This window comes from Lepidochelys kempii, chromosome 3 (assembly GCF_965140265.1).
Source record: "Lepidochelys kempii isolate rLepKem1 chromosome 3, rLepKem1.hap2, whole genome shotgun sequence".
NCBI lineage: Eukaryota > Metazoa > Chordata > Testudines > Cheloniidae > Lepidochelys > Lepidochelys kempii.
In genome coordinates, this window is record NC_133258.1 from 131,045,132 (window position 1) to 131,071,594 (window position 26,463).

A 26,463-nucleotide genomic window follows, 5' to 3' on the forward strand; every position below is an offset into this window, starting at 1 on the left:
TCTGCAGGTCAGCCAGGGTGGGCATGAAACTGGAGTGGTCAATTTCACTTTCTGACCATAGTTATTTTCACTTTCTGGTTCCCATGCACTCCTGTATAACTCTGCAGCATTTGTGATTCCAACATTGCAGTAGGATCTTTAAATTAAAAAAGAAAGTTTTTATGACTGTTTAATTAATGAATGCAACACATCTGATCTCTATCAGGGTTTTGTAATTCCTCCCCTTCCCGTATTTTTGCAAAATCTAAATGTTGGGCCTAAACTAAACTAACAGCCCTTTAATCACTTACCAGCTGGTCCTGAGAATACTACATTATTGACCGCAGGGCACTCCATCAGCTGGAAGAATGATTTGGATCAGTTAAACATTCATCCAAACTCCCCTTAGACTTCTTGAACTGTCAGTGGAAGCTGGTGAACTGGAACTTCTTTCACAATTTTGCAAGGAAAATACAAACGGGTTAAAGCAGGATGTCAGCTACAGGGAAATCTCATCATGTTGACAAAGCTGTGACGCTAGAATTTGGGAAGTTCTGGCAGCAACTATTTCACTTTTCAAGGAAGCATTCGTTTTTCAATTAATACTGCACCAATTCTGACACCAAAGGGCTGATGAGGGAGTTGTTGCATACAAGCAACAGCCCTTGAGGTCACTGGGAGCTGCCTGTATGATGTGGCTGCATAACTGAGCACCATATGTTCACGAAAAATAGCTCTAGCACACGACCGATGCATTTTCTTTCAAGTGCAACCAGTGATCAGCTGCCAAAATTTGAGCAAGGGGCTTCTGTAAAAATATTCTGCCTCCGTCAGTGACATTTTGTGTAAAACATTCCAGCCACTCCATATTCATGCACCATCCTTTCTTCCGCTGCTGGCTCTGCACCTCTCGATCCAACAGGCACTCCCCTCGCCATAACCGTGTGGAGGCTCCTCTAGGTAGCTCCCACAGTAGTGGTGGTGGCAGGCGGGTGTCCTTGGCCACATGCGTCGCAGGAGCAGTCAGCAGCCCTGGGAATGGAGAGGTTACGTATATGTAGTGATTTCCCCAGGCACTCCCACTGGCACTGGTAGGGTTTACAGGCGGGGAGTCCCGGTGGTAGCATCTGTGGCAGCTGCACACAGCAGCTGCCTGAGTCAGCTCAATCCCAGCCCCAGGGACAGCTGAACATTTCAACAAGCCGAGTCAGGCTTAGCATTTTGGGCCTGTGAAACATTTTTGTGCCACCCATCGCCCCACCAGTGTTTCTTGAAGAAACAACGCAAAGACGTTGAAGAGAGCTGGAGTAAAAGGGGAGAAGCTGGCAGGCAGTGTGTGTGAGAGAGAGAGAGAAAAAACCCTGAATTCAGCTTTCCAAGGGAAATCTGAAAACGTACCCCTCTTTGGAGACCTTCCAGCCATTATTTGCTTTTCCACCTTGTAGATTCCCCACCCAGCCCATACCTTTCTCCTGCAACAGCAATAACTATAGAAGTCCAAGTACAACCAACCAAAGTTTGGTTGGAGCTTAACACACCTAGGAGCCTTTCCGCACTTCAGCCTGGTCTGCCTTTGATAGGTTCCTTTGTCTCCATCCATTTCTCCTCTACAACCTGGCCAGCCTGTTTGGGCATGGGGCATGTTTTTTGTAATGACCTCCCATTGTGAAGTGAGCTGGGCGTACTGGTTCAGCTATACAAATAAGAACAGACTTAAACCTTTAGTCAAAAATGAAACCCAAATCATTTAGAATTTTTAAAATGCTCCAGTGACATTGCTTTTCATTTTTGTAGTTCTCAGCATTTCCTAGCTGTGGTTGGGACTAGAAGCAGAAATGATTAAATATTGGGGGGGAAAAAAAAAGTCCTCTTGACAGTTCTCTGTGTAGGACTAGAATCAGGAAGCCCTTTAGATGCAATGGTGCAGTCTAAAAGCCTAAGCAGAACAGAGGACCAGAAATCTCCAGAAAATGCCTCTTCTAACATCTAGCTAATCCATTTCCCAGACACCTGAGGGTTGGATCATTTGATAATATCTCAGCTTCTAGGTTTTTACCCCAAACAAACCTCAGAATCTTTTTAGGGTTTGTCAAGTTTCCTTCCCCACTCTGAACTCTCAGGTACAGATGTGAGGACCTGCATGAAAGACCCCCTAAGCTTATTATTACCAGTTTAGGTTAAAAACTTCCTCAAGGTACAAACTTTGCCTTGTCCTTGAACCCTATGCTGCCACCACCAAGCGTGTTAAACAAAGAACAGGGAAAGAACCCACTTGGAGACGTCTTCCCCTCAAAATATCCACCCAAGCCCTACACCTCCTTTCCTGGGGAAGGCTTGATAAAAATCCTCACCAATTTGCATAGGTGAACACAGACCCAAACCCTTGGATCTTAAGAACAATGAAAAAGCAATCAGGTTCTTTAAAAAAGAATTTTAATTAAAGAAAAAGTAAAAGAATCACCTCTGTAAAATCAGGATGGTAAATACCTTACAGGATAATCAGATTCAAAACACAGAGAATCCCTCTAGGCAAAACCTTAAGTTACAAAAAGACACAAAAACAGGAATATACATTCCATTCAGCACAGCTATTTTACTAGCCACTAAACAAAAGGAAATCTAACACATTTCTAGCTAGATTACTTACTAATTTAAGGAGTAATGAAGAGCATTCCTGATCTGTTTCTGGCAAAAGCATCACAAAGACAGACAGACCCTTTGTTTCCCACCCCCTCCCAGCTTTGAAAGTATCTTGTCTCCTCATTGGTCATTTTGGTCAGGTGCCAGCAAGGTTATCTTAGCTTCTTAACACTTTACAGGTGAAAGGGTTTTGCCTCTGGCCAGGAGAGATTTTATAGTTCTATATACAGAAAGGTGGTTACCCTTCCCTTTGTATTTATGACAGGGTTAATTCAGAAGTGACCCTTTATTAAAGGCAGTTCTAAGGGAAATCTCCATGCTGTGCAGTCTGGTTTGTTCAAACCTTTGATTTTTTTGATGGATTCAGTGAAAGCAAATGGTATTGATCAACGCCACACCCCACCTCCTTGCAGCTTTGCAATATTACACAGAACTTCACTGAGAAAAATGATTTGTTAGTGGATGCTATTGATTGGAGGTTGTGATTAATTCCTTCCTCCCTTCAGGTGCACCTCTGTAATGAATTCACTCAATTTAAAAACCTTACAACCAATAGGCCCAACCAACTGAAAGGAAGTGACACTTGACCCTCCAGTCCTGCTCCTTGTTGCAGTCGGGAGATTTTCTGCCTCATCCGTATAAACATGATAATATATAGCACTTGTACAGTGCCTTCCATGAGGGTACGTTAGAAACATGAACGTATTTAGACTCCCAAACCCCTGAGAAATAGGGAAGTACTATTGTCCCCATTTCACAGATGGCAGTAACTAAAGAACTGATTGATAAAGTGTCCTAACAGGCCACACAGTGAGTCAGTATCATAGCATGGAATGGAGCCTAGAGCTAGAGCTTCCCAATCATGTGACCTAACCAGTAGACCACACTGCCTCCACTTTGCTTTCTGTTCCCCTTCATTCTTGCTTTCTGGCCCCTCCCCATCCTTTTTTCTCATTCACTACAGGACTGATCCAAAGATGGACAGGCTCCCATTGACTTTAATAGGCTTTAGATCAGGCCCTGTTTGCACTCTCTTATAATGCTGCTTTTGAGTGAAGCAAGGAGAAATCAGCACTGGGGAGCCAGACTGAAGCGGCAAAGCTGATCTCTCTATGATGAAGGAGCAGAAGTAGTTTTCCCAGTCGAATGCTTGGTGTCAGCCATAGGCAAGGAGCTCTCCTCCAAGAAGGTTCCCGCCTTGGGCAAGTATTTCTGTTCAGAACAGAAGCTAAACAAAATAAACCCATGCATGCAAAACAGATACAACACACCTGCTTGGCTTGTGGCTTCCCTTGATGCTAGAGATGAGCCTGAGCCACAAAGCTCAGATCTGGATTTTGGTTTGAGCCCATCTTTAACTAGTTCAGCTAATGCGAAGTCTCAGCCACTAAGGTACCATGCTCCAGATAGTAGCTTGATTCACTCCTGCACTAATGGGAGCAGCCATACCCCATGGGAGGTCAGGCAGTGTTTACAGTGCCATCCTCCTCGGAGACACCAGCAGTCAGGGCAGCTTTCAGTGTCAGATTCATAGTTGCTTAGAGTTTAAAGCCAGAAGGGACCATTAAATCACCTAATCTGACCTCTGATAACTTGCATGCAGTTATCTCTGTAATGAGCCCCATAACTATAACTTATGTTTGGCTAAAGCAGCTCTTTCAGAAAGGCATCCAGTCCTGCAGACATCAAGAGATGGAGAATCCACCACTTCTCTTGTTCCTATGGTTAATCTCCCTCACTCTTAAAAATGTGTGCCTTGTTTTTAATTTGAATTTGTCTGACTGCAGCTTCCAGCCATTGGTTTGTGTTAGGCCTTTCTCCGCTAGATTAAAGAGCCCTTTAGTACCCCAGTATTTTCTCCCCAAGAAGGTATTTACACACTGTAATCAAATCACCCCTCAATCTGCTTTTTGATAAACTAATCAGATTGAGCTCTAAGTCTCTCACTGTAAGGCATTTTCTTCGAGCTCTCAAATTATTTTGGTGGCTCTTTTCTGCCCCCACTCCAATTTTTCAACATCCTTTAAAATGGACACCACAACTGGATGCAGTCTGCCAGTACAGGTCTCACCACTGCCTTATACAGAGGTAAAATCACCTCCCTACGTCTACTCACTACTCCCCTGTATAACATCTAAGGATCACATTAGCTCTTTTTGCCATAGCATCGCACAGAGAGCTCATTTTGAGTTGCTTATTCACTATGACCCTTAGATCCTTTACAGGGTCACTGCTTTCCAGAACACAGTCCCCCATTCTGTAGATATGGCCTATATTCCTTGTTCCTAGACATGTAACTTTGCATCTGGCTGCATTAAAATTAATTTTGTTTGAAAGGGCCCAGCCTACCAAACAATCCAGATCACTCTGGATGACTGCGCTGTCATCATCATTATTTACCACTCTGCCAATCTTCATGTAATCTGCAAATCTTATCAGCAGTGATTTTATATTTACTTTCAGATCATGTTGAATAGCATTGGATCTAGTACCTCTCCCGTGGAACCCCACTAGAAACACCCCGATTTGATGATGATTCCCCATTGGCAACTGCTTTTTGAAAACTATCAGCTAGTTAGTTCTTAATCTATTTAAGATGTGATTTTTTGATATTGTATAGTGCTAAATTTTTAGCTAGTATGTCATGCAGTGTTAAGTCACATACCTTACAAAAGGGTAAGTATGTTACAGCTACAGTTACCTTTGTCAACCAAACTTGTAATCACACCAAAGAATTAAGTAAGACCTATTTTCCATAAAGCCATGTTGACAGGCATTAATTATATTCCTATCCTTTAATTCTTTATCAGTTAAATCCTGTATCGGTTTTTCTATTATTTTGCACAGACTGATGTCAGGCTAACTGGTCTGTAGAGACCCGGGTCATCCCACTCACCCTTTTTGAATATTGGCACAACATTAGCGCTTTTCTAGTCTTCTGGAATTTTCCTGTACTCCAAGATTTTTTTAAAATTAACATCAGCAGCAAAGAGGTCTCCTCAGCCAACTCTTTTAAAACTCTTGGGTGCAAGTTATCTAGGCCTAATTATTTAAAAGTGTTTATCCCTAGTAGATGTTGTCTAACATCCTTCTTAGTTATTAATGAACTGGAAAATACTTCATCATTCTCATGATACAAAAATATCATCCTGCTTCTTTCCAAACACAGAACAGAAATATTTATTGAACACTGCTGCCTTTTCTGCATCATCATTAACAACTGTAACCCTCCATCTAGTGATGGGACTGTCTAATTACTAGGATTTCTTTTGTTTCTTACATACTTAAAAACCTCCATATTGCTCAGATGGTGCTGTCACAGGGCATCCCTTCACCTCGCCTGCAAGTACCACTGTCTAGCCTGTTCTTGTAGTCTCCTAGGCACAAGCATGTGCGGACTATTTGTCTTTCACTACATGTGCACTTAATCTTCAGTTTCTAAGCACAACAGAACATACCACAGGTTTACAGCAGGAGGAGACTTCCACACAGCTCTCTCTCCTCTCCTAGGCTTGATCACCCTCTTGAGCTCCCGTTCACTTCCTGTTCTTCCCAAACATACAGCCTCCCAATTACTGAGCCAATTGCCTCATCAGCCCAGCAATTGCCACCCAAGTGTCAGTAATTCCCAATAAAAATGGGTTAATTGCCTTCAGTTAAGCCTGCAGTCTTCTGCAACTGCAGTGACCAGGACACTATGCCACGAATTTATTTATATGTGTTAATATTATTGTAATCGTTCCTCATCTTTAAATCTGTGTAGTTTAATGCTTATTTTTATGTGTGTCATTTTCAGTAACTTTACACACACATTATTGCTCTATATTGCTTAAATTATAGCATAAGTGCAGTTTAAGTGGAGTCCTTGTGCTTATATAGTTCCTCTCTGACCCCGGTTTCCTTAAACCTTCTATGTGGAATATAAATTCTAAGATACACTGTACTTATTTCACTACAGATCAATTGATTGAAATAAAAAGTACTTCTCCTCTCCACAGGCATGCCAGCAAAGTGGGGATGAAGCATGGTCTAATGCAGTGTTTCTCCATGGACTGGTGCCAGTCCTTGAGATCTCCCTGGCACAGTTTAGGAAGGCAGCAAGCTGGTCCTTGGTATCTGAAAAGACTGAGAAACGCTTGCCTAATGGATAGGACTGGGAGTCAGGAGACTATCTAGGTTCTATTCTGAGATTTGCCATTGACCTGCTGTGAGACTGGGACAAGACGCTGGCCTCAGCTTTCCCGTTTGTTAAGTGGGAATAATGATACTTTCTTCCCTCTATAAAGTGTTTTGAGATCCACCCAAGAGAAGGGCTTGGATGGGTCTGATGCAAAGCCCACTAAAGGTAATGGGAGTCTTTACAATGACTTCCGTAGGCTTTGGATCAGTCTCTGTGACAGTCAAACGATGCAGATTATTTTTTAGTGTGTTAGCAGAAGTCTCCTGCCTGGTTCTATGTGTGGATCCCATCACACACTTCACAGTGTTATGACACGTCATCTAAGAGGAAACAGCACAATGAGATATGTCTGTTATGCAGTTAGCTGAGAAGTCGAGTTCAAGATCATTTATAAACAAGAAGCTGGAGTTGTTGGGTTTGATTTTGTCTTTTTAACTCACACCTAAGACACTGGTGTTTAGCATTTACGATAGCCATTTTTTCCAAAAGGTAATGAGTGGAATAAGTGAAGAGGAAAGCTGAAACCAGGAAGGGTCTGGATCCAATCTGTTATTCGCTCCTCATGGAAAGATCAACTTTGGTTCAGAACTTTCCAGCTGGTAAAACTTTCACTCTGTAAATTCAATGTGAAACCAAATGTGTTTCTTTAAACGGATCCTCTGCGGCCTTTCAAAGATGCTGGCAGGTCAGATGTATCCAATTAGCAAGAGCCTGTGACAGCACGGAAGGGCCCTGAGGGGAGGGAAAGGGAATCTTCCAAAGCACATTTCACATGCACTGAGTTGAGCTGCAATATGTTCGCTCCTTGGGGTGAAGCACAGTGAGCTCAGGGCAGAGCTTGTTGTCAGAAACATATGGAAAGAGCAAATAGCACTCTGTGCATGGAGCACAGAGGGAAGGATCCTGCAGTGGAATGGTTTATACAGTGCAGCCACGTGAGTAAGAGCCAAATTCTGCTCTTGGATATTCACACGTGGCACCCTTTGGTGGAAATGTGATCCCCACACATACAACCAAGAGCACAATTTTGCCTAAAATGATTAAATAGAGCAGACTGAAGAGCCAGGGATTTTTAAAAAATACTCTACCTGACTTATCATGTGAGTTGCTTATGTTTTATGAGGCCTAAAATTTCTGGCAGATGAGGCCAGACCCTGTGAGTCCTTCCTCAGGCAAAATTCTCATTGATGTCAGTGGCAATTTTGACTGAGTATGAAGTACAGGATGAGCCTTTAGGTCCCCTTCTTCACTCCCAGTGAAGTCAATTAGAGTCTAATTGGACCTTTAAAGAGCACTGTCCTTTATGCTCACCAAACCAAGCTCCTGGCTGGTGCTATCCTAAAGAAGCATGATTGCTAGGTACCCAGTTCAGATAAAATGGGATCTTACAGGAAATTTAAATGAGGAACTTTAATCTAAAACTTAAATTGAATCCAGGCCTATTTTGAATTTCAAAAGTTTAAATTTCTCTGCGCTGGCTGGAGCTGGAAATGCTGAAGTGACACAAGACAGTCTGCGCTCTTGGGATTTCTGGACCGTCTAGAAGTGGCAAACACTGAACATCTCGTGAACAAGTGTGTTTGTGTGAGACTTCTAGCCCATCTCTGCACAGTCAAGACCTCCACATGGTTTGGTAAGGTTCCATGTTTACGGGTGTTTTTCTCATTCTTTGGAGGATCAGACCTCACTGCTCAGAGATAGGCCCAAGCGACTTTGTTCAGATCCGTACTTCCCTAAATGTAGGAATTGGGATCCAGGGTTCCATATTAGCCTCCTCTATAGCTAGGAAAACAGTTGTGAAGTTTAGATCCAGATACAAACTAGCTCAAAGATCTAGGGTGTTTGGATCTGGGGTCTAGCTCTAACTTATTGCAACAATAGGATGTTAATCCAAACTTTCTCCAGGAAAAGGGGAGCTCAGAACCAGGGATTTGGAGGTCAGCGTATCTCTATTGCTTACAACCTCCACTTTGAGACTGTCCACCAAATAAAGAAACAAGTTGAAAGCTTTCCAAAAGTACAGCATAACACTATTGCTTTATAGTTACATGGAACCTTTCAGCCTGAGGGATCTCAGAGCATTTCACAAATTATACGCGTACACTGCCATTGAAATGCAGTTTCCCTGTGGTAAAGGGCAGCACAGGATACTGTACAAGAGCAGGAGGTGAGGGGAGAAAAGGACAGTGAGAAAAACCTCTATTGTTATGGCATCTGTTAACAGCCATGCAGAAAACAGGCACAACCTCGGTTTGTAAGGCCTCAGTTGAAAGAAATGTGAACAAAGATGGTCTTCTGGTGACAGTGCTGGTCTGGAACTCAGTACACCGGGGTTCTCAGCTCTGTCGCAGGCCTTCTGCGTGACTTTGAACAAGTTATTGTATCTTTCTGCCTCCATTCCTGATCTGTAAAATGGGAATATAGTAACACTTCCCTGCCTACCTCATAGAGGTGCTGTGGTGATAAATCCATTACTTAAAGCCAGTCTCTCACTGATAGAGGTCAGGATGAGACCTACGCTAGGGAGCCAGATGATCCCATATCTGCCTACTGTGGGTTTTGTAGAACTTCCTCTGAGGCATCTGGTACTGTCCACTGCCAGAGATGGGATACAGCACTAGATGGACCTTGGATCTGATCTCATCTGGCAATACCTGTGGACCTATGCATATGACACATTCAGGTACCAAGGAGCTGGGGGGCCACATAAATAGATTATATAAGTGGAGACCTGAGAAGTGCTTCTGTAACAATATTACAGACAGTACCTCATCAAGCTGTGTGTTGACTAGCTTATGAACAAAGAGGGGCCGATCATAGAGGCTACTAATTTGCTTCAGTTCACCTGATAAATATTAATATATCTCCCAAGGTTAGTTCTCTGTGTAATCATCTTACCTCACAGCTGTCTGACAGCAACATCAGGAACAAAGAATCAAAGTACAGGTGTCTTTGAGGAAAGGCTGAACACGGCTTTACATTTTAGATGGGCTTTAGGTTAGAAAAATAATAAAACCAAATATCTTAATAGAAAGATCAGCTCTAAGGACAATAATCCGGCCAGACAACAGCAGGATGCAGAGCGACCTGGGGAATGTTTGATGTAAAATCAAGGTCATGCCCAGAAAATCAGAGACAGACGTTGAGAGCGGTATGTGATCCATTAAAAATGAAAGGAAACCTGAGACAAGCTGCTCTGAAAGCTGCCAAAGACACCGCTCTCTCTGTTTGTATATGCTGAAACCCCCACTTCCTTGTGAGTCTGGCGAATGCCGCGGTGTGGTACTGTCAGAGGAAAGGAAACCCACAATAGAAACAGGAGGAGAGTTAGGGAAGTGCTTTAAAAATTCCCTGCTGGTCATTAATCTAGAGGGAGGGGGGAGTTTCAATGCTTAGGCTCCAGATCCTGAACCTAAGTGTCTGAACCCCTCCTTTACCTACAGAGCACATACAGAATGGGCAGCAGGGTACTAGCTTCCCCAGGGCCTCCAACCCTGAAAAGAACAACAGGAGACAAGACAGCATGTCAGTCCCTGGTCCATTCAGACCTTAGCCCAGAGGTAGTCCTTAGTTTTTTGGTCCAGATCCACATTTCTTGGTCAAGGTCCAGACTCCAGAGAAAATAATAAAAAAAATAACAATAATGATGATAAATAAAAATATTTTGGTGTCCGTTCAAAAGCACCTGGTGGTCCAGATTTGGCCCATGATCTGCCTGTTGACTACCCCTGCCTTAGCCTGTCTGCTGGGACTGCTGGACAGCAGAGTTGGACCTAGTGTGCTATTCAGTCCCCAGGATTGAACAGAGACCAAAGTCACATCACACAGGGTCAGACAGTTTCCCCTTCCCTTTGAGACCTTTCATAAGCTTGCCCTCCCTGTTCACCCTTTCTTAGGGGCCTGTGATACTGAACTTTGAAGTCAATAGTTTTGCCATTGCCATTCAGTGGGAGGAGACGCAGGGCCTTCTATCTTATCATGTCATCCCTATTCCACTCTGACATCAATGCCAGCCTCACTGCTCTTAATATCTTTGTGCTTTCTTCCTCCTTTCCCATACACATGGAATATCCTCCCTGAACTAATCTATAAAACCACTAATTTGTCCTCCCTCCAACCCCTACTCAAGATCCACTTCTACATTGATGGGTATGGGTAACCACCAGCTGGGAATGACTAAGCAGCCAGCCAGCAGGATCTCCTAATATTCATCTTATGTATTAGTTTCTCTTATAATTTCACATTGAGCTTTCCATAAATGCACACATTTCCATTTTACACCCGATACTTCAGGCTTAATTTCAAATTCCTTGTTTCATTTCTTTCCTGTAAAATCTTGGATTTGCCATGAATGGAGTTTGCGATCAAAAGCCTTTAACCTGATCTCTGCCATGGTTAAAGTCAACATTTTCTTTTGTGTCAATATTTTATGCTTATTTCTTTCCCTGGTGAAACAGCAAAACAATCCAAAATCCCTGCTGGAAACATTCGCTTAAATGATTTAAAGTCTTCCAAGTGTATCCTAAAGCTTCAGAGAGCTCACACACACTGTGATCTAAGACATAATGATCTCATGGAGCATGTTTATTTTGGCTTTGACCCATTTGACATGCTGTTATATCAGCTGGCAAAAGCATGTCAAGTGACCACAACTGACACAAACCACTGATCCTTAAGTACAATATTAACCAACAGCTTTTGACTATGGGCATTCTGCCCACAGAAAAAGCCAAAACCAGCTCCTTTATTTGTAAAAGTTTACCAACAAATTATGCCTCAGCTTTATTGCAGTGGTTTACCTCTAATAGTTAGGGTCACTGTAAATTGCATAAAAGATCCAGCTAACTTTGCTGTGGGTGCTCACTGTGGGGCTTTCCAAACAGATTTATTTTACGTAGTTTTATACTTCAGCCAGGGTCACTATAACTGTGGGGAATGACAGGGCAATATCCAGGGGAGCTCAAGCTTCAGGGTCCCCTGGCCAACATAGTTTTTATTAGACAGTAGTAATAACACATTGGATGCTATGTCGGGATCTTGTGTGGTGACACTGCTTCACCATGTGATGACCTTGTGTCACCAGAGACAATGATGTACTCTCCCCACATCCTAAGACATGATACGACATAATGCCACATTACTGCAAGTAGGCAGTAAAGAGCACAATAAAGCTGCATTGTCTATTATTTGTCAGCCGCGAAGGTCCCTGAATTTCGGTAGGCCCAGTACCCTTGCGCCTTTAGTCTGACCCTCTTCTCTGAGAAAATATGTTAGATTGCAAACTCATTGGTACAAGGGATTGTCATTTCTATATCTTTGTGCAGCACCTAGCACAATGGGGCCCAGACCGGTTTAGGTTACTAGGCACTACCACAATATCTTTCATTGTTGTATGCAGAGTTGTTGCAGCGTGTTGGTCCCAGGATTTTAGAGAGGAGCTCTGTGTAAGTGCAAAAGTTTGTCTCTCTCACCACCAGAAGTTGGTCCAATAAAAGATATTACCACACCCACCCTGTCTTTCTAAGAAGAGCGATGAGAAAATGAAGCATCTCTAGGATCAGTGTTGTTTAATATATTCACTAACAGTCAGGAAAAGGGGATGAACAATGAGGTGGTGAAATTAGCAGATGAGATCAAATTATTTAGTTTGGGTAAAAACTAGAGAAGACTGTGAGGAATTTCAGAGAAATCTAACAAAGGTAGGCAATTGTTTGTACTTGGCAGTTTTTGTGTATGCTCCTAGAGCGACATATAGATGCCCAGTTGTATAAATTGAAAGTAAATAATAGATGTGACAAGTCAAGGCAATATAATCACTGATATATCATGGAGAAGTAAAAAAAAAAGTAAACACTGGGAATCAAAATGCAGAATCAAGGCTTCAGGACAAGATGATTTCATTCTGCTGGCCAAATACAGATAGGTGCCAGACCTACACTAATTAGAATAAAATTTAACAATGCTCACCTATGCAGGCTTTCTGGGGAACATTTTGCATGTGGATCTGGTCACACTGCTCCATCAATCTGACCTATTAGTATCTACCTATTTGCCTGTTTTGGCATTTATACATTCACCACCCTGTGGTATTTGAGCACTTTCATGTCCTGTTGAGATTGACTTGACATTTAATAAATGGCTTTCTATCCAACGTTATATCTTCCCCTTTGGTTCTTGTAATTCATTGTCAGTGAAATATCTGAAACACAAGTTTCAAAGGGTAGATTGGAATCTGGCGCATAATTTATCATCGCCTTCCATTCCAGAAGAAAGAGATAGTTCCAGTAAAGTCTGGTCCAGGGGGTAATGATCTATTGGCTAAATTCCTTTTTGCTTATTAAGGCTGGGTGTACAGTACTTAAAAATGTCTTGTGCAAGGGCGGCTGGATCCTATCCTTGATGTGGTTGTCAAAACCCTAATGCTGGTGTTAGAATCAGGATTTAATGACTAATGACCAAACATATGCTTCACAGAAGCCAGACCAAGCCAAAGAACAGTCGTGATGCAGAAGATGGGAAGCAATAGTATTAAATCAGCAGAATTACTTTGAACCCACTGAGACTGCATTGTCATATTGAAGTCACAGACATAGTAACCAGCAAAGAGGTGTGCCACCCCTGCAGCAGCCCCTGGAGAAACTGCCTTTCTCAAGAATGCACCCTGTTTGTGCTGGCTCAGCTCATTTGGTGTAGAGATGCACCAGGCCATTGAATCATAGAATCATAGAATCATAGAATATCAGGGTTGGAAGGGACCCCAGAAGGTCATCTAGTCCAACCCCCTGCTCAAAGCAGGACCAATTCCCAGTTAAATCATCCCAGCCAGGGCTTTGTCAAGCCTGACCTTAAAAACCTCTAAGGAAGGAGATTCTACCACCTCCCTAGGTAACGCATTCCAGTGTTTCACCACCCTCTTAGTGAAAAAGTTTTTCCTAATATCCAATCTAAACCTCCCCCACTGCAACTTGAGACCATTACTCCTCGTTCTGTCATCTGCTACCATTGAGAACAGTCTAGAGCCATCCTCTTTGGAACCCCCTTTCAGGTAGTTGAAAGCAGCTATCAAATCCCCCCTCATTCTTCTCTTCTGCAGGCTAAACAATCCCAGCTCCCTCAGCCTCTCCTCATAACTCATGTGTTCCAGTCCCCTAATCATTTTTATTGCCCTTCGCTGGACTCTCTCCAATTTATCCACATCCTTCTTGTAGTGTGGGGCCCAAAACTGGACACAGTACTCCAGATGAGGCCTCACCAATGTCGAATAGAGGGGAACGATCATGTCCCTCGATCTGCTCGCTATGCCCCTACTTATACATCCCAAAATGCCATTGGCCTTCTTGGCAACAAGGGCACACTGCTGACTCATATCCAGCTTCTCGTCCACTGTCACCCCTAGGTCCTTTTCCGCAGAACTGCTGCCTAGCCATTCGGTCCCTAGTCTGTAGCTGTGCATTGGGTTCTTCCGTCCTAAGTGCAGGACCCTGCACTTATCCTTATTGAACCTCATCAGATTCCTTTTGGCCCAATCTTCCAATTGGTCTAGGTCCTTCTGTATCCTATCCCTCCCCTCCAGCGTATCTACCACTCCTCCCAGTTTAGTATCATCCGCAAATTTGCTGAGAGTGCAATCCACACCATCCTCCAGATCATTTATGAAGATATTGAATAAAACCGGCCCCAGGACCGACCCTTGGGGCACTCCACTTGATACCGGCTGCCAACTAGACATGGAGCCATTGATCACTACCCGTTGAGCCCGACAATCTAGCCAGCTTTCTACCCACCTTATAGTGCATTCATCCAGCCCATACTTCCTTAACTTGCTGACAAGAATACTATGGGAGACCGTGTCAAAAGCTTTGCTAAAGTCAAGAAACAATACATCCACTGCTTTCCCTTCATCCACAGAACCAGTAATCTCATCATAAAAGGCGATTAGATTAGTCAGGCATGACCTTCCCTTGGTGAATCCATGCTGGCTGTTCCTGATCACTTTCCTCTCATGCAAGTGCTTCAGGATTGATTCTTTGAGGACCTGCTCCATGATTTTTCCAGGGACTGAGGTGAGGCTGACTGGCCTGTAGTTCCCAGGATCTTCCTTCTTCCCTTTTTTAAAGATTGGCACTACATTAGCCTTTTTCCAGTCATCCGGGACTTCCCCGGTTCGCCACGAGTTTTCAAAGATAATGGCCAGTGGCTCTGCAATCTCAGCCGCCAATTCCTTCACCACTCTCGGATGCAACTCGTCCGGCCCCATGGACTTGTGCACGTCCAGCTTTTCTAAATAGTCCCTAACCGCCTCTATCTCCACAGAGGGCTGGCCATCTCTTCCGCATTTTGTGATGCCCAGCGCAGCAGTCTGGGAGCTGACCTTGTTAGTGAAAACAGAGGCAAAAAAAGCATTGAGTACATTAGCTTTTTCCACATCCTCTGTCACTAGGTTGCCTCCCTCATTCAGTAAGGGGCCCACACATTCCTTGGCTTTCTTCTTGTTGCCAACATACCTGAAGAAACCCTTCTTGTTACTCTTGACATCTCTGGCTAGCTGTAGCTCCAGGTGCGATTTGGCCCTCCTGATAACATTCCTACATGCCCGAGCAATATTTTTATACTCTTCCCTGGTCATATGTCCAACCTTCCACTTCTTGTAAGCTTCTTTTTTATGTTTAAGATCCGCTAGGATTTCACCATTAAGCCAAGTTGGTCGCCTGCCATATTTACTATTCTTTCGACTCATCGGGATGGTTTGTCCCTGTAACCTCAACAGGGATTCCTTGAAATACAGCCAGCTCTCCTGGACTCCTTTCCCCTTCAAGTTAGTCCCCCAGGGGATCCTGGCCATCCGTTCCCTGAGGGAGTCGAAGTCTGCTTTCCTGAAGTCCAGGGTCCGTATCCTGCTGCTTACCTTTCTTCCCTGCGTCAGGATCCTGAACTCAACCAACTCATGGTCACTGCCTCCCAGATTCCCATCCACTTTTGCTTCCCCCACTAATTCTACCCGGTTTGTGAGCAGCAGGTCAAGAAAAGCGCCCCCCCTAGTTGGCTCCTCTAGCACTTGTGCCAGGAAATTGTCCCCTACGCTTTCCAAAAACTTCCTGGATTGTATATGCACCGCTGTATTGCTCTCCCAGCAGATATCAGGAAAATTAAAGTCACCCATGAGAATCAGGGCATGCGATCTAGTAGCTTCCGTGAGCTGCCGGAAGAAAGCCTCATCCACCTCATCCCCCTGGTCCGGTGGTCTATAGCAGACTCCCACCACTACATCACTCTTGTTGCACACACTTCTAAACTTAATCCAGAGACACTCAGGTTTTTCTGCAGTTTCGTACCGGAGCTCTGAGCAGTCATACTGCTCCCTTACATACAGTGCTACTCCCCCACCTTTTCTGCCCTATTGCTCCACAACCACTTCTCTCTGCCCCCTGCACAGTTTCTAGTGATACCCCCACCTTTTGACCTGCACTCGAGGATTGCGGCTGAGCCCTCTGCAGGACTTGTACCCTCTCCCACAACCCCCAGTCAGGACTGGTTCTAATCTAAAGTTTATGGCCACGGTTTTCAGAAATAATACCAAAAATTAGGCTCCTCCATTCATATCTGGGCACCTAAATAATGGGCCTGATTAAAAAGGTAGTTACTGTGTGCTCAGCACTTGTGCCCAGTTCTTTAGACACCTATAAATAAGGATTTAGATGCTTAACTTTAGGCACCTGTTTTTTTTTTGTTTTTTGTTTTAATCTTGGCCTGTGTTATACTGGGTCAGATCATTTTACCGATGGGTCAGTGCAATCACACGTTTAATGCTTTTTAAAGATCAATATGTCTAGATGACCGCATGTCAAGCCACTGGCTGTGCACATTCAGCATTGTTGCTCCATGGAGTTGTGGGGTTTGATTTGCATGGCTTCACGCCCCCCAGGTTTTGCTGCGTGCTCAACCCATTTGACATTGCATGATTTGTATAGTTTTGACATGAAGCCATAAATCAATCCAGTTTGGGTGGAAAGGTTCACGAACCCTGTTGAAGCTTTTAACGAAGCTGGCTTGAGTTTCGAGTTTATAATGAAACCTGAAACCAGGCAGGTTTCACAAGGATTCATGTTTCATTGTAAATATTTTGCAGAGCTTTAATAAGAATGCAGTGATCAGGAAAATATTAGGGTTGTTTAAAGCAAATAAAAAGTGCAGTACTCATGCGATTTAAGTGGACGAAGGATGCTTTTATGAAATAATCCTATTGAATTTAGTAGAAAATGATAATTTTTCGACAGATATTTTTAACTATCCAAAAACATTTAATGGAGAATTACTTCTGTACTATAGGATTCTCTAGGATAACTAAAATAATCCTGTAGAAAGGATCTCATTCTCTATTAAATTCAACAAATTTTTAGAATAATTTCTATAGAACTTTGTTCAGTTTCTGTAGGACCCTATTAATTTCATCCCTATTAAATTCCATAAAGCTGGTTGAACATTTTCTGTGAATTTTTTTGTTGCTTTTTACCAGTTTTTGCAGTCATTAAAATGTTTCAAAAAGTATAAATTTCAACAATTTTTTTAAAAAAATTAAAAATCTAACAACATTTTTCTTCATTTTTCAGCCAGCTCTTAAATTCTATATAACTTTCTTATAAAGGGTAAATCTAAAGACCTTGCCAAAAAGTCTGTTCTTGCAAGTTTCCCCAGTTTATTTTCTAGACTAAACAGGCTAAACTCACCCCCACTTTAACTTCCATGAAGTCAACAGCACTCTACATGGGAGTAGACTGTTAAGGGCTTTGGAGAGCTTCAGGTAACCACAAGTCAGACCCCCCCAGAATCACAAGTCAGACTGCCTCCAAAAGAATCATGAAATTGGCTTCAAAATCATGAGATTTTAAAAGATAAGAAGTTTGAGGTTCTTTTTATTTGCCTTCTGGTTTTTGAGCCTTAAGGGTTCATGTTTTTAAGTTTTCCTCTACAATAACAAGGGTTAGAAACGTAGGCTATGTCTACACTTAAACTGCTACAGCCGCACAGCTACAGTGCTGTAAAAGTACCGCTGTAGCGCTTCACTGTAGAAACTACCTATGCCAATAGAAGGGGTTCTCCCATTGCTGTAGTTAATCCACCTCCCCGAGAGGTGGTAGCAAGGTCAACGGAAGAATTCTTTCATTGTCCTAGTGCTGTCTACACTGGGGGAGGTCGGTTTAACTGTGTCACTCGGGGTGTGGATTTTTCACACCTCTGAGGGGCGTAGCTGGATCAACCTAACTTGTTAATGTAGACTTGGCCCCAGGTTTTTTTTTTTTTTGTTTGTAATGAAAGCTGAAGGCTGGCCTACACTGAAAACTTACATTGGCACAGCTACACCAGTTAGGGGTGAGAAAATTCTTCCATTGACCTAGCTAGCGCCTCTCAAGGAGGTGGATTAACTATGCCGATGGGAGAACCCTTCCTGTTGCTGTAGTGAGTATCTACATTGGAGCTCTACAGTGGCACAGCTGTGCCATTGTAGCACAGTTTAAGTGAAGACATAACCTCAGATTCTCATGTAGTCACATGACTCCTGGAGCTGAGGCCTTAAGAAAAACACCAAATATGGCGAGACTTGCAATAAAACGTGCAATATAATTGTGACAGTTGGCAACGTGGCTTTTGGATGCTTACTTGAACTGCTGAAACATTTTAGGGTTGACCTTCACTGAGAATTACTATACATTGGTGAGAGTCTTATAATATCTGTTAGACTTTAGAATATATAGTAAGAGTATATATTCTGCATGTTAAGAAGCTACTACAACAAATCAGCCCCGTGTTCTGCTTTAATTTAGGAGGAGTTTTGCTTTTTGATTCAATGGGAGCTGGATCAGCCCCAAAATTAGCAAAAAATGCATTGAAATCAATGCCAGTTTAGCCATTTTAACAGCCAAGTACACAGAAAACAGTGCCTTTTAATCAGCTTTATGTAAAATATCTACTTCTCCTATGCAACGACCTCTGTTCTGGTGTAAATAGCTGAACTGCATGAAAAATACACCACTGGAGTCCACTTGAACAAGCAGATCTTGATAATTTGGAGAAATGGGCTAAAAAAAAAAGGATGAATGTAAAGTGATTGTTTAGGAAGGAATATCAGCTGCACAAATATCAAATGGGGAAAGCTGGCCAGGGCAGAGTGGGATCTGGGAGTTATGGGGGATAATGAACTGAAAATCTGTTAGCATTGTGCTGCTACCACAACAAAATAAATGCTATGGGCCAAATCTTGCTTCCAGCCACATAGATGTACCTCTTGTAGATTCCAAAGCGATTGCACCTATGAAAGCTACAGCACAGTCTGGTATATTTGGCTTTCTTATGTGCTCATTTTTGAAAAATCTTACTCACGCTGGGCTAAATTCTGACCTCTGTTGCATGACTGTAGGCCTGCAGTGTCAGTGAAACCATCCTGGATCTACACAATAATGAATGAGATCAGAACATACTGCTATACAAGGCACCATTTGCATGACTAAAGCGTTGAAGGATTGGGATCCAACTGAGGTAATTATTTTGCCCTACTCCACAGTGGTTAGGCCTCGGAGTATTATGTTCAATTCTGGGCACCGTTTTAAAGAGAGGCCATTGACAAGTTTTGGAAAAGACGGACAAGGCAAGGTAATAGAACTGGACAGGTCAATATAGGAGGAAGAAGACTGAGGGGAGGCATGACGGCTGTCTACAGCTATATAAAGGGATGTTATCAAGACAACAAGGAATGATTATTCTCATGAACCAATGAAGATGAGACAAGAAATCATTGGCTGAAAGCTACAGAAGGGAGGTATATGAGTTGTTAGATGTTCGGAAAACTTTATGAGAAAGGTTAGGCAAGTTGTTGAAGTTGTAGAATCCCATTGGGTCAAATCCTGAGGCCATTACTCAGTGTTTACTCGGTACTTAGGGAAATCACCCATTCAAGTCAAATATGCAGCAAGCTATTGAATCAATGGGGGTTTGCCGGTGTAAATACTAAGTAGTAACCAATGGAGTAATTTTGCCTGCAAACACAGGTCTCCCCAGCCCCTGAAAGAGCCCCACAACACAAGTGATGCTCCAAACTCACCTTCTATCAGTCCCTTAGTGCCTGCGTTGGCCTCCTCCGGGACCTTCCTTGCTAAACCAATATTGGTGCCAAATGTGGGGGTGGAGAAAGACAAGGGGGCCAGAGGTAACTCACTAAAGATCCCTTTCATTTGAAATGATTCCATGCAATGCTGTTAGATGCTTCATTTCGGGGGCACTGCCAAGTGCTTCCACTCTAATTTGGCCATGTTGGCCAGCACTATTTTCCTGTTTCAAGATTTTTCCTAATATTTCTATTCCAAGTGGAGGTGTTTGTCTATTACTCTGTACATGTAGAGAGCCCAGCAAGGTGCTTTCAGTCATTAAAGTGAGATTCTTGACTCAATCCACCATACCATGAACTAAATCCCAGTTACACCACTACCTGAGTACAAACATGCTCCCCTAGTCTGATTCTAAAACAAACCTCTCCTGAAAAGCCAAGTAGCTGAAGTAGTGGGGTAAAGGGATGTTTATTTATTTGAATGAAACCTCACTGGTGTGTAAAGGACCCATCCTGCTCTCATTGAAGTCAACAGTGGGGGGAAGGAGCAGGCCTTAAGTAAGACCCACAGTTTTTAATTAGAGATTTTTCCCAGCAAATTCAGATCTGTATGTGTATATACACACAGAGACAGAGAGAGGATAGTGTATGCTCTGCAATTCATTGTTACATGCTGCTATTTGCCCCCCACACCTCCACTGACACAAGCAGGTAAGAGGCTGCCGTATGGATAAATCAGTAATTTACCAGGAGAAGATTAAAACCAAGCTGTGGGACTGTAGTGTAAAGTTTCTGTAGCACTGCACTCAGGGCTTCCAATCAGAAGTTTACAAACTGCCTTCATTTCATTTCAAGAATTTAACACAGCTCCTCTGCAAGACAAAATGGCCCACTCCTTGCTGTCATCTTCTGAGATTTAAGGAGGCAGTGAGAAGTGTGTCTGTTCCCTGTCACTGGATATCTCTTTGCAGCACAGCCAGGAAAGAGGTTTATTAACTTGGCCTCCGGGTTTCCTTTTTTCTGGTTACTTTGGCAAAGGGGTCTTGAATTTCTCCTTTGTTCTGCTTTAAAAAATTGTATAATTTGGAGATTATGTGGAATGATTTTATCGAATAAAATTAACTCATACAGGATTTGAAGAGAATCCTTTTTCTTTCTCCCTTTTCCACGCATGCATAATCTGGAGCATCTATATATCCGTGTTCTGTACCTACACAAAGAGCATATATTTGCAGGGGCTGAGGCAGCTGGCATACAACCAGTCTTGCTACAGAGCTCTCACAGGGAAGCTCTGTTCGGTTCAGAGATCCTGCCACCATGGAAGTTAATGGTAAAACTACCACTGGGAGCAAGATTAGGCTATGAACGAGCTGGAGTTTATTTCTTGCTGACAGAGTCCTAACCAGTCGGATGGCTAAGACACACATCCATCGCCACACTGTCTTAAGGGCCAAACTGCTCCTGGATGCCTGCAACTTCCATTTAAGTCATATGCATATATCCAAGGATAGAATTTGACCCTGAAACCAAACCTATCAGTTCATGAATAGACAATAGTTCATAGTCTCCTCTTAAGAGGCACATGCAACTCCCATTACCGCTAATATGAATTACATATGTGCTCTGAGAATATACTCTAAAGATCTTACCATTTATGGTGCAGCTACTGAACCTTTAATGCAGCTCAAACTTACAAACTGGCTTGGAACTACTTAACCTCTAGCTACTGTAAAAGGAGAGGTTTTTAACAGCCACTGAATTGCTAAGTCAAATCATCAGAGGATAAGAATGAAGAGAAATACATTTTATGTCAGAAAACCAATTGCTGAACGAAAGATCTTTTAGCTGAGCCTTTTAAGTGGTTCAGGAAAAGAGAAATATTAAGAGGTTGGGTGGGGGATGTGATAAACTGCACAGTGATTTGTGATTGAGTCGATTCCTCTTCTAGGGCCCCATGCACTATTTAATAAAGCCTGTGGGCTCTTGAATCAGCAAGTACCACATACCAGGTGGGTGTAGGCAAGCCTGGAAATCCAATCTGCTTTTATAATGTAATAACAGTGTGTCCTTTTTGTCCTGTCCATAAACAGATCCCATGGCTATTAGCAGTACGCAATGCACAGGCTCGTCATGCAGTATAGAAAGCAATACCAAAAAGAAGCAGGAGCTCGTGGCAGGGTGGACACTGCACCTTTCCCCCAGTAATGGCTGAGGTACCAGCACTACTTCTGAATCAGGAAAATGTCAGTTTCGTTTCATCCATAGACAACAAAAGATGCTAAGACTGAAAAAGGCAAACATGCCTGTTGCATGACAGGGCTGAGTATCCACGGAATAACTCTTTATTCAAAAATTTTTACCCAGCTCTATTACTTATTTTTTGTATTCCAGTAGCGCTTAGAAGTGTGCGCCCAAGATCAAGGCCTTATTGACAGAGTAAGTCTCTGTCCCCAAGAGTTTAAAATTTATACATACAAGAAAGACAAAGGCTGAGAGAAAGGATGTAGTAGTATTCTGTGATGGGGTCTACAGACCCCATACTGAACGAGGGCAAGGAGTAGAGTAATACTGGGCTAAGGAGGCCTCACCCCTCAACAAGTGCAGGGCATGTTCCCAGCGGAGGAATAGTTTAAAGGATGCTGGTAGCCCAGGCAAGGGGGGGAAGGAGCTGTAGGTGGCATCAGTGGTGAGCTGGAGCCGGTTCACACCGGTTCGCTAGAACCGGTTGTTAAATTTAGAAGCCCTTTTAGAACCGGTTGTTCCGCGAGGGACAACCGGTTCTAAAAGGGCTTCTAAATTGAACTGGCCAAAAGTGGCGCCTTAGGTGCCGACTCCACGGGTGCTCCAGCCCTGGAGCACCCAAGAGGAAAATTTGGTGGGTGCAGAGCACCCACCAGCAGCTCCCCACCCCACCCCCGGCCCCAGCTCACCTCACCTCCGCTCCTCCTCTGCCTCCTCCCCTGAACGCGCCACCCCGCTCTGCTTCTCCGCCCCCCCAGGTTTCCTGCGAATCAGCTGTTCACACGGGAAGCCAGGGCGCGCTGAGAAGCAAGCCGCGACTTTCCGCTCAGGCCCAGGGAGGCAGAGAGGAGGTGAGCTCGGGCGGGGGTGGGGGGAGCGCGAGGAGGGCTGCCTGTGCCGCAGCAGGTAACCCGCGGGGGGGGGACACGCAGGGGAACCGCTCCCCGCCCCAGCTCACCTCTGCCACCCTCGGCCTGAGCGGGAAGCCGCAGCCTGCTTCTCAGCCCTCCCCGACTTCCCGCCAAACAGCTGATTTGCTGGAAGCTGGGGAGAGGGAGGGGGGCGCGGAGAAGCAGAGCTGGGTGGTGGGTTCAGGGGAGGAGGCGGAGCGGAGGTGAGCTGGGGCCGGGCGCGGGGTGGGGAGCTGCCGGTGGGTGCTCTGCACCCACCAATTTTTCCCCATGGGTGCTCCAGGGAGTCGGCACCTAAGGCACCACTTTTGATGTGATCAGTGGGGGGAGCAGCTGCTCCCCCTGCTCCCCCCTAGCTACGCTCCCCCGCCCCTAGGAGCCAGAGGGACCTGCCGGATGCTTCCTGGGAGCTGCCCCAGGTAAGCACCGCCGGGACTCCCCACCTCGCCCCCCGGCAGGTGCCTCTGGCTCTTAGGGGTGGGGTGGGCACCCACTACGGTGGCCCACGAGACCCTCCTGCCCAGTTCTGGGGGCAGTCAGGGGACAGGGGAGGGGGGTGGATCAAGGAACGCAGGGGGGTTGGATGGTGCAGGAGTCCCGGGCGGCGGGGGTGGGCAACGACCCCCTCGTGGGGTGAGGAGGGAACCCATTGTTAAGATTTTGGCAGCTCATCACTGGGTGGCACCAGAAAGCAAGGCTGACACTGGGAGCTGTGATAGGGTGGCTTCATCTTTGCTAAGGCTGCTCTAGCAGCAGGGATCTAGAGTCTACACACATCCACCTTTAGGGACCTGAAAGCCCTAAAAGTGATTGCTCTGAACAGGACACTAACAGACCAAGTGAAGTGTTCTAAGTCTATGACCATGCCCCAAACAGAGACGCTCTAGTCTGATAGGAAATGACCCAGGAGAAAGTGTAACTTGGGGTAGATAAATCACTGGTCTGGACACTTTGACAAATCCCTGTAGGCCCTGGTGGAGTGAGTGGGCCTGAGTTAACCCCTACCTTGGCCCCTCCTACCTTGGCTCCTATGTCCTGATAGAACCCCAAGGGGAGTGCTAGGAGCACTCAGGAGAGATTGAGGCCTGCTGCATACAATTTGGCCAGATCCCCTCTGGGACTATTAGGCTAGCAAAAATGCTGCCTGACCACTAGGCCAGCTGGTCATCAGACTATCCGCTACATATCACCACATGTAAAAATGGGAACCAATCACAGAGAGACTGAGCAATTTGCTCAAGTTCATACAGAAAGTCTATGCCAGAACCTAAAAATGAACCTAGATCTTCCAAGCCCCACTCTTGTACCTTATCCACAAGACCCTCTGGCTTCCAGAATGCATACTGTTTACTGAAAACCATCTGTTAACAACCATCTGAAATAAAATCTACCCATCACCAAGTGTACTTTTCACAATAACTAAAAGTAAATATAGATAATCTACAAATTCTGGGGAAGTGTCTGTGTTGTCTGGAGGGAGCTGTGTATTTACGAAGAATGAGGTGGCTTATGGAATCACTAGCAATTGCTCACCAACCTCAGAAGGATATATTTATTTTCTTAAATAATCATCTGTTTAATCTGCTTTCTTGGCTGGGAATGAGGAGATAAAACAAAGACAGTTAACAACTTGTAAAAAAGAAAAGGATGCTATAGGGTTCTATAAAGATTCTTAAGAAGATAAAGCATTTCTGTATCTAATTTACAGAAGATTACTAGGTTTCTTCAGTGGCACATGAATAAACAAACAGAATATATTGTAGATAAATCCCTCTGGAAATCTCCTTTTCTTTGTCATCTGGAAGTAGCAGTAATTTGTGGGGAGACTAGAAGGGCTAGAACAATTAAAAATTCTTTCACAAAATTATTATTTTAGTTCCTTAGCTAAAAATTACTCAAATCACATTGTACTTAACACAGGCAGGGGGAAAAAATAACAGTGAAGCTGTTATTGTGGGAAAGCCCTTGAAGCCATCACTCAAGTGCCTGACTTAAGGAAAAAGCAGCACCGTACCACTTACTTGCATAAGCAGAGGGAGACATTCTTACTGATACTAAGGAAAATTAAGTGTAACTACTGAAGTCAATAGGCTCGATTCACTGATACACTAAGGCTACTTTGCACTACTCTAGTAGTGGCCAAAAATGGCCACTATCTCAGTCTAACCAGCCACGGGAGGACTCCGCCTGTGCAGGAACCTACATTGATGAGGCCTCATCTGGAGTACTGTGTCCAGTTTTGGGCCCCACACTACAAGAAGGATGTGGATAAATTGGAGAGAGTCCAGCGAAGGGCAACAAAAATGATTAGGGGTCTGGAACACATGACTTATGAGGAGAGGCTGAGGGAGCTGGGATTGTTTAGCCTGCAGAAGAGAAGAATGAGGGGGGATTTGATAGCTGCTTTCAACTACCTGAAAGGGGGTTCCAAAGAGGATGGCTCTAGACTGTTCTCAATGGTAGCAGATGACAGAACGAGGAGTAATGGTCTCAAGTTGCAGTGGGGGAGGTTTAGATTGGATATTAGGAAAAACTTTTTCACTAAGAGGGTGATGAAACACTGGAACTCATTACCTAGGGAGGTGGTAGAATCTCCTTCCTTAGAGGTTTTTAAGGTCAGGCTTGACAAAGCCCTGGCTGGGATGATTTAACTGGGAATTGGTCCTGCTTCGAGCAGGGGGTTGGACTAGATGACCTTCTGGGGTCCCTTCCAACCCTGATATTCTATGATTCTATGATTCTATGTCAGGTCACCATAGAAGTATCTGCTCCAGTCCCTTCCTCGCTACCAGTGCAGGAGAGAAGGCAGTGGGAAAGCACTAGCATTTCCCTACCTTCTCTACACAAAGAATCTACTGGCTTCAGAGTAGCAGCCGTGTTAGTCTGTATTCGCAAAAAGAAAAGGAGGACTTGTGGCACCTTAGAGACTAACCAATTTATTTGAGTGTAAGCTTTCGTGAGCTACAGCTCACTTCATCGGATGCATTCAGTGGAAAATACAGTGCGGAAATGTATATACATGGAGAACATGAAACAACAGGTGTTACCATACACACTGTAACCAGAGTGATCACTTACAGTGAGCTATTACCAGCAGGAGAGCGGGGTGGGGGGGGGACCTTTTGTAGTGATAATCAAGGTGGGCCATTTCCAGCAGTTGACAAGAACGTCTGAGGAACAGTGGGGGGGGGGGGGAGAGAATAAACATGGGGAAATAGTTTTACTTTGTGTAATGACCCATCCATTCCCAGTCTCTATTCAAGCCTAAGTTAATTGTATCCAGTTTGCAAATTAATTCCAATTCAGCAATCTCTCCTTGGAGTCTGTTTTTGAAGTATTTTTGTTGAAGTATTGCCACTTTTAGGTCTGTAATCAAGTGACCAAACAGATTGAAGTGTTCTCCAACTGGTTTTTGA

The 26,463-nt window shown here is 44.1% G+C and overlaps 1 long non-coding RNA gene across 1 annotated transcript in view; it reads right to left on the reverse strand.

The window, feature by feature from the left end:
- Positions 1-922: 922 nt before the first annotated feature.
- The window catches only part of LOC140908294 (uncharacterized), a 159,871-nt gene continuing 134,330 nt past the window's right edge, over positions 923-26,463 (reverse strand). The window contains exon 3 of the long non-coding RNA XR_012157826.1: positions 923-1,011. This is a non-coding gene — a long non-coding RNA (uncharacterized lncRNA). The remainder of the gene's footprint in view (positions 1,012-26,463) is intronic.